A 9,439-nucleotide genomic window follows, 5' to 3' on the forward strand; every position below is an offset into this window, starting at 1 on the left:
ATCTTAATTAATACACACACCATTATGTACCCTGGAGGCTCAGTCCCTCCCTCCAAGAGTTGCAGGCTCATTAAATGAGAATGTTTATGAAATACTCAATGCAATGCTATGCACAGAACTGGCCCTAGGTAAATGTTAGTTCCTCACACAAACTTGGGTAACTCAGGCATTAGGTGCTTACATATCTTAATGTTCTCCTGCTTTCTCCAAATCCTACCTATGTATAATAGGAAAAACAGCATGAATCTTATTTTTCTGGGTTCCTTTTCCCAACTTCCCAACTTCCTATACCTTAACAAATAAAATATTTTCTTGATAAGCAGAGCAATTCACAAATAAACTGTGGGCCTGCTTTTTTTTAATCCTAGAATGGTTCCCCCTTCATGTAATAGATACATTCCCCTTTTCCTTGCTGAGCCAAGTCTGGCCATGTTCTGACCAGCTCCCTGTGGTCCTGGCCAGGTTGACTATCTTTGTCCCCGCCCCCCCCCCCCCCCCCCCCCAGGCCAGAGCATGGCTCACAATCCAGTCTAACCAGCCAGAGTTCTCCATCCCTCTGGCCACAAAGATTGGTTTAGAAATGAGACTCTCGCCTAAGCTGAATCAATCTGCATTTTTACCGAGAATCAATATACTGGTTTCCCAGGGCTACTGTCCCAAAAGAGAACAAGCCAGGCAGAAGCTGTATGCCTTTTAAGACACTTGGAGGTTAGATAATGTCACTTCCACCATTTTCTATTGGTCAAGAGAGTTAAAAGGGCATTCAAGTTCAAAAGAAGGGAATATAAACCCTCCCTCTTGATGGAAGTATGTCAATATTATCTTTCAGAAGAGCATGTAGAATGGTCAGATGTTGATATGACCAAATTTGAAATATACAACCTGCCACAGAAGCCTAGAGCCATCATCATCCTTACTCACATGGATGAGGATATACAAAATAAGCCAACACACCTGGCTGGTGTGGCTCAGTGGTTGAGTATCGATCCATGTACCAAGAGGTCGCAGGTTCAATTCCCGGTCAGGACACATGCCTAGGTTGTGGGCCATGTCCCTAGTGGGGGGCATGCAGGAGGCGGCCAGTCGATATTCTCTCTCATCGTTCTTTCTATCTCTCTCTCCCTCGCCCTTCCTCTCTCTCTAAAACAAAACAAAACAAAACAACAACAAAATAAGCCAACACAGAAGACGAGAGCAAAGAGAAGGAGAGACATCTTTTGAGCCCCTAGATGCACTTGTACCTGAAGCTAGACTCACCTATAGATTTTCTTTTTTAGTTAGTGAACCAATGAATATTATTTTAAATTTAGAGATTTGGGTTCAATTTCTGTCATTTGCAGCAAAAAGAGTCCTGAGCAACACACAGACCACAGACTCTCCAAGACGGTTGGCTAAGCCGGGACTTGAGCGGTTAGCAGCACAGAACACAAGGCTGTGCTTTGAGATGACACATTTCCTCTGCTCCTGGCTAACCAGACTCCCTGGGCCAAAATCCTCCCTGTGAATTTGCCACTCTCCTTAGAGGGCAAGAATTGATGACAGTGAGGGTTTTGTGTAGCTTGCTTTTAGGCAGCCAAGATGTTCACTTCTGCCGCGAGTGCAATACAGGGCAGCATCTGGGAAGCGCTATGAAAATGATGCAGATCAAGGTGATGGGCAGCTCAAGAGAGCAACCAGGGGCCTGGAGCATTCCCCTGGGTACCAAAGGGGGATGCCAGGCCTGGAGGGAGAATACCAGCCATCATAGCTGGTGCAAACACCTGTGTTTGGCGCACACCTTACCCCTTTAAGGGAGGTCTTATCTCCAAGGTCAAAGGCAGAAACTGAGACAGAGAGAAGGCATGCAACTTGCTCAAGCTCCGTGACCAGGAAGCTGTGGCGCCAACAATGTGGTTTTCTGACTGCAGAGCCCAGATTCTTTCATGCCAAGCTAGTGGGGCTGAGGGGAACACAGGGAGAGGGCTTTCCCAGTGCTCCGCGTGGAGAGCTGTCCCGTATGGCCAGAGCAAGAAGCAAAGGGACTTGTCCTGGGGGCAGAGGCTGGGGAGGTGGGCTTGCTGATGGTCAGAGAGGCAGAGCCTGGCATCCTGCCAAGGTCGTTCTTCAGTGGCCTTGGTGTGAGTGGAGGCCCTGCTGCTCCGAGCACAGTTTCAGCTGCTGGTTAGTGGCTATGGAATGGCTTCTGCTTGCCAGCCTCTCTGACTCTTGGCTGAGTAGACAGAAATGAGTCATAGCCCAGTCCTGCCGGAGCCCCCTCCCTCTGCCTGGGGCATATAGGCTGAGCCAACCCAATGTAAGTAATGTGTGGCCCCAGGGTTCAGGATCTGGGAAGGGAAATGACACTGTTTGAGTTGATCCTCTAGTAGGGACCTCTTCCCCTTGCAGGGAGGACCCTGGAGGCTTTGGATTTCTTTGAGGACCTGGGCTGGTCCCACTGCACCGGAGGTCTGAGATCCAGGGCTGGCTGTGGCTCCCAGGAGCCACATGACCCTGGGCAAGCACCCTCCCCCTCTGACTTTCAGTTGTTTAATGTGTAAAATGGAGCAGATTGATCCCAGAAGTATCCGCCCTTCCCTGCACCCCCTCCACATCTCCTCACCCCTATCCCCAACCCTCCACTGCTTGTGAATCCCACCTCTCAGATCCTAGAAGGCTGGGATGCTCCTGTCTGTCCTGTAACCTGTTATCCATCTAATCTGTTATCCTTTCTATTCTGCAAACTAGCTCATCTCCTTCCAGTAGCCCCCCTCCTCCTGCCCCAGGATGGTCAGCAAGAGTCCATTTCTGTTGCTTTCAATCCCAACACCCTAGCTGAAAGTGATCGGGCTGGGCACCACACCCTGCCCCTCCGGGCTCATCCTACATAGCGGCCAACATTCCAAAGGGGAACTCTCCTCAAAGAGCCTGCCATGCAACGGACTTTATCAGCTTCTCATGATGGCCCAGAGCCCACCAGTCTCCAGGGCCAGGCAGGAGACATCCAAGGCTGGGGGGGCGGGGTGCTCAACATAGGAAGTATGGTGGAGAAGTACCCTTACAGTCTGGGCGGAGCTTTTCAGAAGCAGGGTGCGGCCTCATATGTCAGAGCTGCTGGAGAAGGTGAGGCAGGATGTGATTAATGTCAGCTGTGGGTGTGACGACAGCCTGCCAGCCGGAGGTCTCATTGTTACAGCAGCACAGACGTAGCCCCTCCACGCCCCTGCCCACCCAGCCCTGCTCTGTGTTGAGCCCCTCTCCTCCCTTCAAGTATACTAATCCACAGTGCCAGGCACTTAAAAATAGCACCCTACCCGAAACGTAGGCATCAGACAGAACTCCAGAAAAGGAGAAAGCTGTCTTGCCTCAGAGCACGTGGGCTTGCAAGTGGTCTGTGCCTGGTGCTGGCAAGGGGCCTCTCTCCAGTGCCGTCTGTCCTGCTTGGGGAAGGGGAAATTGGCGTAGTAGGCGCCCAGTCTAGAGCTGGCTTCACAATTCAACATGGCTGGTGCACTGGGCATGGCCTCTGCCCATCCAGGGCCACTCCGCACTGTGGCCAGGGAGGTGGGGGCAGACCTGAAAAACCGTATCCCCCTTCCTTGCCAATGAAAGCCCTGGCATGAGATTGTAGGGGGGAAGGAGAGAACGGCCGGAGTACTCATCTCCTACCTTCCTCCCTGCAAGGTCGGCACAGGCTAGGTGTGACCTTGACCTCCCCACCCAGCCTCCATCCCGCTTGGTCCGTGAGCCACCTGATTCTTCTTCCTGTCATATGTTTTCTTTTGCAGAATTGTTAATAATAGTGAAAAAAATGGTAAGAGCTAACGTGTCCCAAAATAGAGGTCAATTAAGTTAATTATAGAGAAGGCTCCTAAGAATACTATGTGGTCTTTTTAAGATGCATCTTTCAGAATGAGATGCCACGTTTCTTGCAGTCTGAGACGTCATCATTCGTTATATGTATCACTCATTTCATAACTCCTTTCTCAGGGGAAAAGAGAGAGAAGAAACAGCTGGCACGTTCCCTTGGACATTGATTCTGAAACGCATCCTGATTTCAGAAACATCAAAGTGTGGGAAAATATGCAATATGGTAAAATGTAAGGATTTGGAGAAAGTGTTCTCAGTATATTTTTTAAGTTTTAAAAAGAAGCGCGTTAACAAATGCCACATAGTCCCACTTATCTCTGGAATATAAAGAACAAGGTGGGCTGATGAACAAAACAGACCCAGAGACATAGAAAGGAGTGTGGTTCAGACTGACAAACCTCAGAATAAGGGGGCGGGAGGGATGGATGAGATGAACCAAAGAACTTATATGCATGTGTGCATAACCAATGGACATAAACAGCAATGTTGGGGGGCTAGGGGGAGCGGGATGGGGAGGAGGGTGTCTAGGGGGAAAAAGGAGAAACATCTGTAACAAAAATAAATTAATAAAAATTAGGAAAAAAATAAAAATAAATAAAGTATCTGTTCTTTAAAAAAGAAAAATATAGCGCAGCCAGTATGGTTCAGTGGTTGAGTGTCGACCCATGCACCAAGAGGGTGCTTGCCGGTTTGATTCCTGGTCAGGGCTCATGCCCAGGTTGTGGGCCCAATCCCCAGTGGGGGGCATGCAGGAGGCATCCAATCAATGTTCTCTCTCACCGATGCTTCTATCTCTCTTTCCCTCTCCCTTCCTCTCTCTCTAAAATCAATAAAGAAAAAAAAATTTTTTAAAGAAATAAATGAATAAAAGTGGGTTAAGAAACACCCTGCCTGGTATTAAAAGAAACTAACGTATCTATGTATGTCAGCTGTACTCATTCATCAACAAGGTGAGTTATGAAATACACATGCATAGAAAACCAACAGGGAGGAGACCTAACAAGAGTCTAGCTGTATATACCTCCAGGGCATGGGGTTATGAGCGCTTTTGGTTTTCCTATGAGTTTTTCTGTATTTTCCAATTTTATAGTCAGATGACTAAAATAACAAGAGCCTCCACTTAGGATCTTTCCATGGGTCAGCACTGACCTGTGCTGAATGCTTCATAACGACAATCCCATTCAGGTCTCACAACTACCCTTTGTGGTATGTGGGACAAATGCTCGTGATGGCCATTTTGCACATTAAAAAAAAACCCACTAAGGCTGAGAAAGAAGAATTTTCCCAAGGTCACACAACTATTAAGTGGTGGGGCAGAGATTCAAATGCAGTTCAATCGGATTCCAGAACAGAGGCCCTTGACCATCATGTTAGAGACCCAAACTGCACCCAGTGCTGCTGTGTTTTTTTTCTTTGTTCCTCACCTGAGGATATTTTTCTGTTTATCATCAGATAGAGTGGGAGGGACAGAGAGAGAGAGAGAGAGAGAGAGGCAGAGAGAAACATCCATGTGATAGAGCCACATTGACTGGTTGTCTCCTGCATGACCCAACCAGGGCCGGGGACGAACTGCAACAGAGGTACTCTTGTCCGGAATCGAACCCATGACTCATTGGTCTGCGGGCTGATGCTCTAACCGCTGCGCCAAACCGGCCAGGGCTCCAGTGCTGCTTCTTTATGTAAGAGGGCATCTAAGGACCAGGAAGGAGGCCGAGGTGTGGATCCCAGAGGGCCCCTGGCGTTGCTACCTAACGGCTGAGAGCTGGAGTCGAGGACCCGAGTCTCTTTGGACCTGAGACACCAATGTGTTTCTGTGACATAAAATAACCACGATTTGGCTGAGAAAGTCGATACCACTCGCCAGGTTGACTCAGCCTCTCTTGAAGGCATTGTGGGCTGAGGCAGGACCGAGAAAATGGATATTCCCACAGCACCCTGCTTTGGCAAGACCCCTTTGTGGTTTCTTCTCGTTCTGCAGAAAGAGCGCTGCTGCTTGCTCAAGAGATGAACATTCCTAACATCATTTCTGCTCAGCTGGGAGCCCTCCAACAGGAACGGGCAGAGGGTGTTCACTTTCTGGAACTCAGCTGGGAATCTTTCCTCTGGGAGACCCCAAGAAACTGTTCCCAACAAACAAAAAGGCTGCTGGGGAAACTGGTAACCAGGAACCGGAGAGGCCCGTGCGGCTCCGGGGAGCAGGACGGAGCCAGCAAATGCTGGCAAGGCTGGTATTGGGCACGGCCGCCAGCTTCCGAGCTCCTCCAGGCACAGACTCTGTGTCCATGACAACAATCCAAGGGAGGGCAGGACTGTCCCATGATCTGGATGATACAAGCTGAGGCTCAGAAAAGTGAGTGACCATCTCACAGCCAGGACATAGCCTGAGCTCAGAAGGATGTTTTCCCAATTCTTGTCAACCTGCCTCAGACTCCTTTAAGAATAATGGTAAAAGGCACAAACCCTCTGTTTTTTAAAAAAATGGGCAGAGACATTTACATGCATATGTTGTACATAAATTCAGAAAGCCTCAGTTAAGTTCTCCTTGAAGACCTTGGTAAGAATCCCCATTGCCCAGCCGGTGTGGCTCAGTGGTTTAGCGGCGACCGTGCACCAAGAGATTACTGGTTCGATTCCCGGTCAGGGCACATGCCCAGGTTGTGAGCCAAATTCCCAGTGGGGGGGGGGCATACAGGAGGCAACCAGTCGATGTTCTCTCTCATCAATGTTTCTATCTCTCCCTCCCTTCCTCTCTCTCTAAAATCAATAAAGAAAAAAAATTTACAAAAAAAAAAAATCCCCATCAACTATCCAAACACATTCACCTCCACCCTCCATCTCTGCAGCCAGGTACAGTGTCCAGGCGAAGGGGAGGGAGGAATGTTGGTCTCCACTTCCTACCCCAGTCTTGAGGGAGAGGATGACCCAGAACTGTCTGTGGATGTGGTATGCGTATGACCAGAAATCTTTGTGTGGTTGGGGAGCCGGAGCTGTCCCCACAACATTCTGGCTATTAGAAGCTCCCGCCTCCTCTCCACCCAGTTCTCACTCTGTTGACAAGTAGAAATGACATGGAGAGGGGAAGAAACTCCTCTAACTGTAAAAAAGTAAAATAAAACTCTGCCAAACACCTTGGCTATGCAACAGCTTCTCTGCACCAACAAAAAATGTCTAGAACTTCATGATTTGCTTCTAGTCATCTCCTTAGATAGTTCTTGATGACATAAAACAAAGCTAAAATGTTTTATACAATCGTTTACTGTGGCATTTTTGTTTTGACACCTAATAGACATGAATCCTTTCAGGTAGCAGTCTCCCTAGTTTTTTGTTTTTTAATCATGAATCCCATCAGGCAAAAACTTTCCAGTGTGTACCCACAATATATGTGCATTTTATTTTTTTTATTCTTACCCACGGATATGTTCATTGATTTTAGAAAGAGAGGAAAGGAGAGAGAGAGAGAACCATCAATGTGAGAGAGAAACATTGACCAGTTGCCTGTACATGCCCTGACCAGGAATTGAGACCATAACATTTTGGGTGTACCGACAACACTCCAACCAACTGAGCCACCTGGCCAGGGCTGTATGTGCATTTTAAAATTTATGAATTGGCCCTGGCCGGTTTGGCTTAGCGGTTAGAGCATCCGCCTGCGGTCCAGAGAGACCCGGGTTCGGTTCCCGCTAAGGGCATGTGCCTTGGTTGCAGTTTGTCCCCGGCCCTGGTTGGTCGTGCGGGTGGCGGCCACTCGATGTGTCCCTTTCACATTGATGTTTCTCTCTCTCTCTCTTCCTCTCTCTCCCTCCCACTCTGTCTGTACAAAAAGTGGAAAAATATCCTCTGATGAGGATTAAAAAATAAATAAATAAATAAAAAATTTATGAATTGTACATGTGCATCACTGTTCTCATATTTTATGCACAATAAAAAACATGTCAAAATAAATGTTTTAACATGCTGAGCAAAAGATTAAACAATGTGTTTTACTATCTTGTGAATTATGACAACTTCCATCATCACTGATACCTCACAGCAGCAAGAAGATGCCTTTGGGTGAGGATTTTTGTGAATGGTCATGGGATTGTTAACACATGTTTCAAATAGACTTCTTGATCATGTGGGATTTGGGGTTCTGTTCCTTTGATGTCTGATTGGATGACCTGTTTTTCTTTTCACCTTGGTGTAGATCTGGTAAAGAGCCTATTCCAGAAATAAGACAGTTGCCTCTGCAATGTTCTTGCTCTTTACTTGTGCTTGATTTATTAGCACAGACTTTCCTTCAGTCCACAGTTTCTTTGCAGGAATCTTGTCTAATTTTGTTAGGACTCAATGAGATAGGTATATAACCTGCAAATGCACTTTCCTAAGCCAATACTTCACAACCCTATGTTGCAATATCCTAAGAGCTAACAAATTGGTCAATGGGATTTTGCTACAAAGCTCTCCCTTTTCCCCCAGGAGATATGTTGGGAGATGGGTAAGGGGTGGCCACCTGCAGCCTGACCAAGCCCAAGGGGCCACAGCTACTCCCTTTCTGTGTTACCTCAGGTTCCTTTTTGCCATCTAGTCCTACAACATAAGGTCAACCAACGCCCTGTAGCATGGTCCCCCCTTACCCGTGTGGGATATGTTCCAAAATCCCCAGTGGATATTTGAAATTGCAGATACTCTGAACCCTAGATAGACTGTTTTTTCCTATACATACGTGCTTTTTCACTAAAAGGAAGGATTTTACGGCTTCTCTCTGGCATACTTGAATTACTACCATCAAAACTCCTGCACTAGCTGTAGTACATATACACAATGGAATACTATGCAGCTGTAAGAAAAAAAGATCTCTTATCCTTTGAGACAACATGGAAAGACCTGGAGAGCATTATCCTAAGTGAAATAAGCCAATCAGAGAAAGACAAATATCACATGATTTCACTTATTTGTGGAATATAATGAACAAAAAAACTGATGCACAAAATAGACCCAGAGACATAGAAGTAGGGTACAGACTGACAAACCTCAGAAGGGGGTGGGGGGAGAGATAAACCATAGAACTTATATGCATATATGCGAAACCAATGGACATAGACAAGTATGCTGGGGACGGGGCAGGGGGCAGGGACTGGGAGGAGGGTGTCAATGCAGGAAAAAGGAGAAACATCTGTAACAAAAATAAATTAATAAAAATAATTAAAAAACAAAACAAGTGCTCGCTTCGGCAGCACATACACTAAAACTGGAACGATACGGAGATTAGCACAACCCCTGCGCAAGGGTGCCATGCAAATTGGAGAAGCGGTCCGTATTAAAACAAACAAACAAAAAACTCCTGCACTTTGGGGCCATTATTAAGAAAAATAAGGGTTACCCGAACACAAGCACTGAGATACCACAGCCGTCTATCTGATCATCGAGAGGACAACTAAGTGAGTCTGAGGCAGGGAGTGTCTACAGCGTAGCAAGCCCGACAAAGGGATGAGTTACATCCTGTGCTGGACAGCACGGGATTCCATCGCACTACTCAACATGGCGTGCAATTCAATTGTTTATTTCTGGAATTTTCCATGTAATATTTTTGGCCTGTAATTGTCTGTGGGCCACT

The 9,439-nt window shown here is 47.0% G+C and overlaps 1 non-coding gene across 1 annotated transcript; it reads left to right on the plus strand.

The window, feature by feature from the left end:
- The first annotated feature begins 9,043 nt into the window (after positions 1-9,043).
- LOC118639641 lies at positions 9,044-9,147 on the plus strand. The gene has a single exon (XR_004961221.1). It is a non-coding gene; the product is annotated as a U6 spliceosomal RNA (small nuclear RNA).
- The last annotated feature ends 292 nt before the right edge of the window (positions 9,148-9,439 follow it).

Source organism: Molossus molossus, unplaced genomic scaffold (assembly GCF_014108415.1).
Source record: "Molossus molossus isolate mMolMol1 unplaced genomic scaffold, mMolMol1.p scaffold_m16_p_21, whole genome shotgun sequence".
In the NCBI taxonomy this organism is placed as follows: domain Eukaryota; kingdom Metazoa; phylum Chordata; class Mammalia; order Chiroptera; family Molossidae; genus Molossus; species Molossus molossus.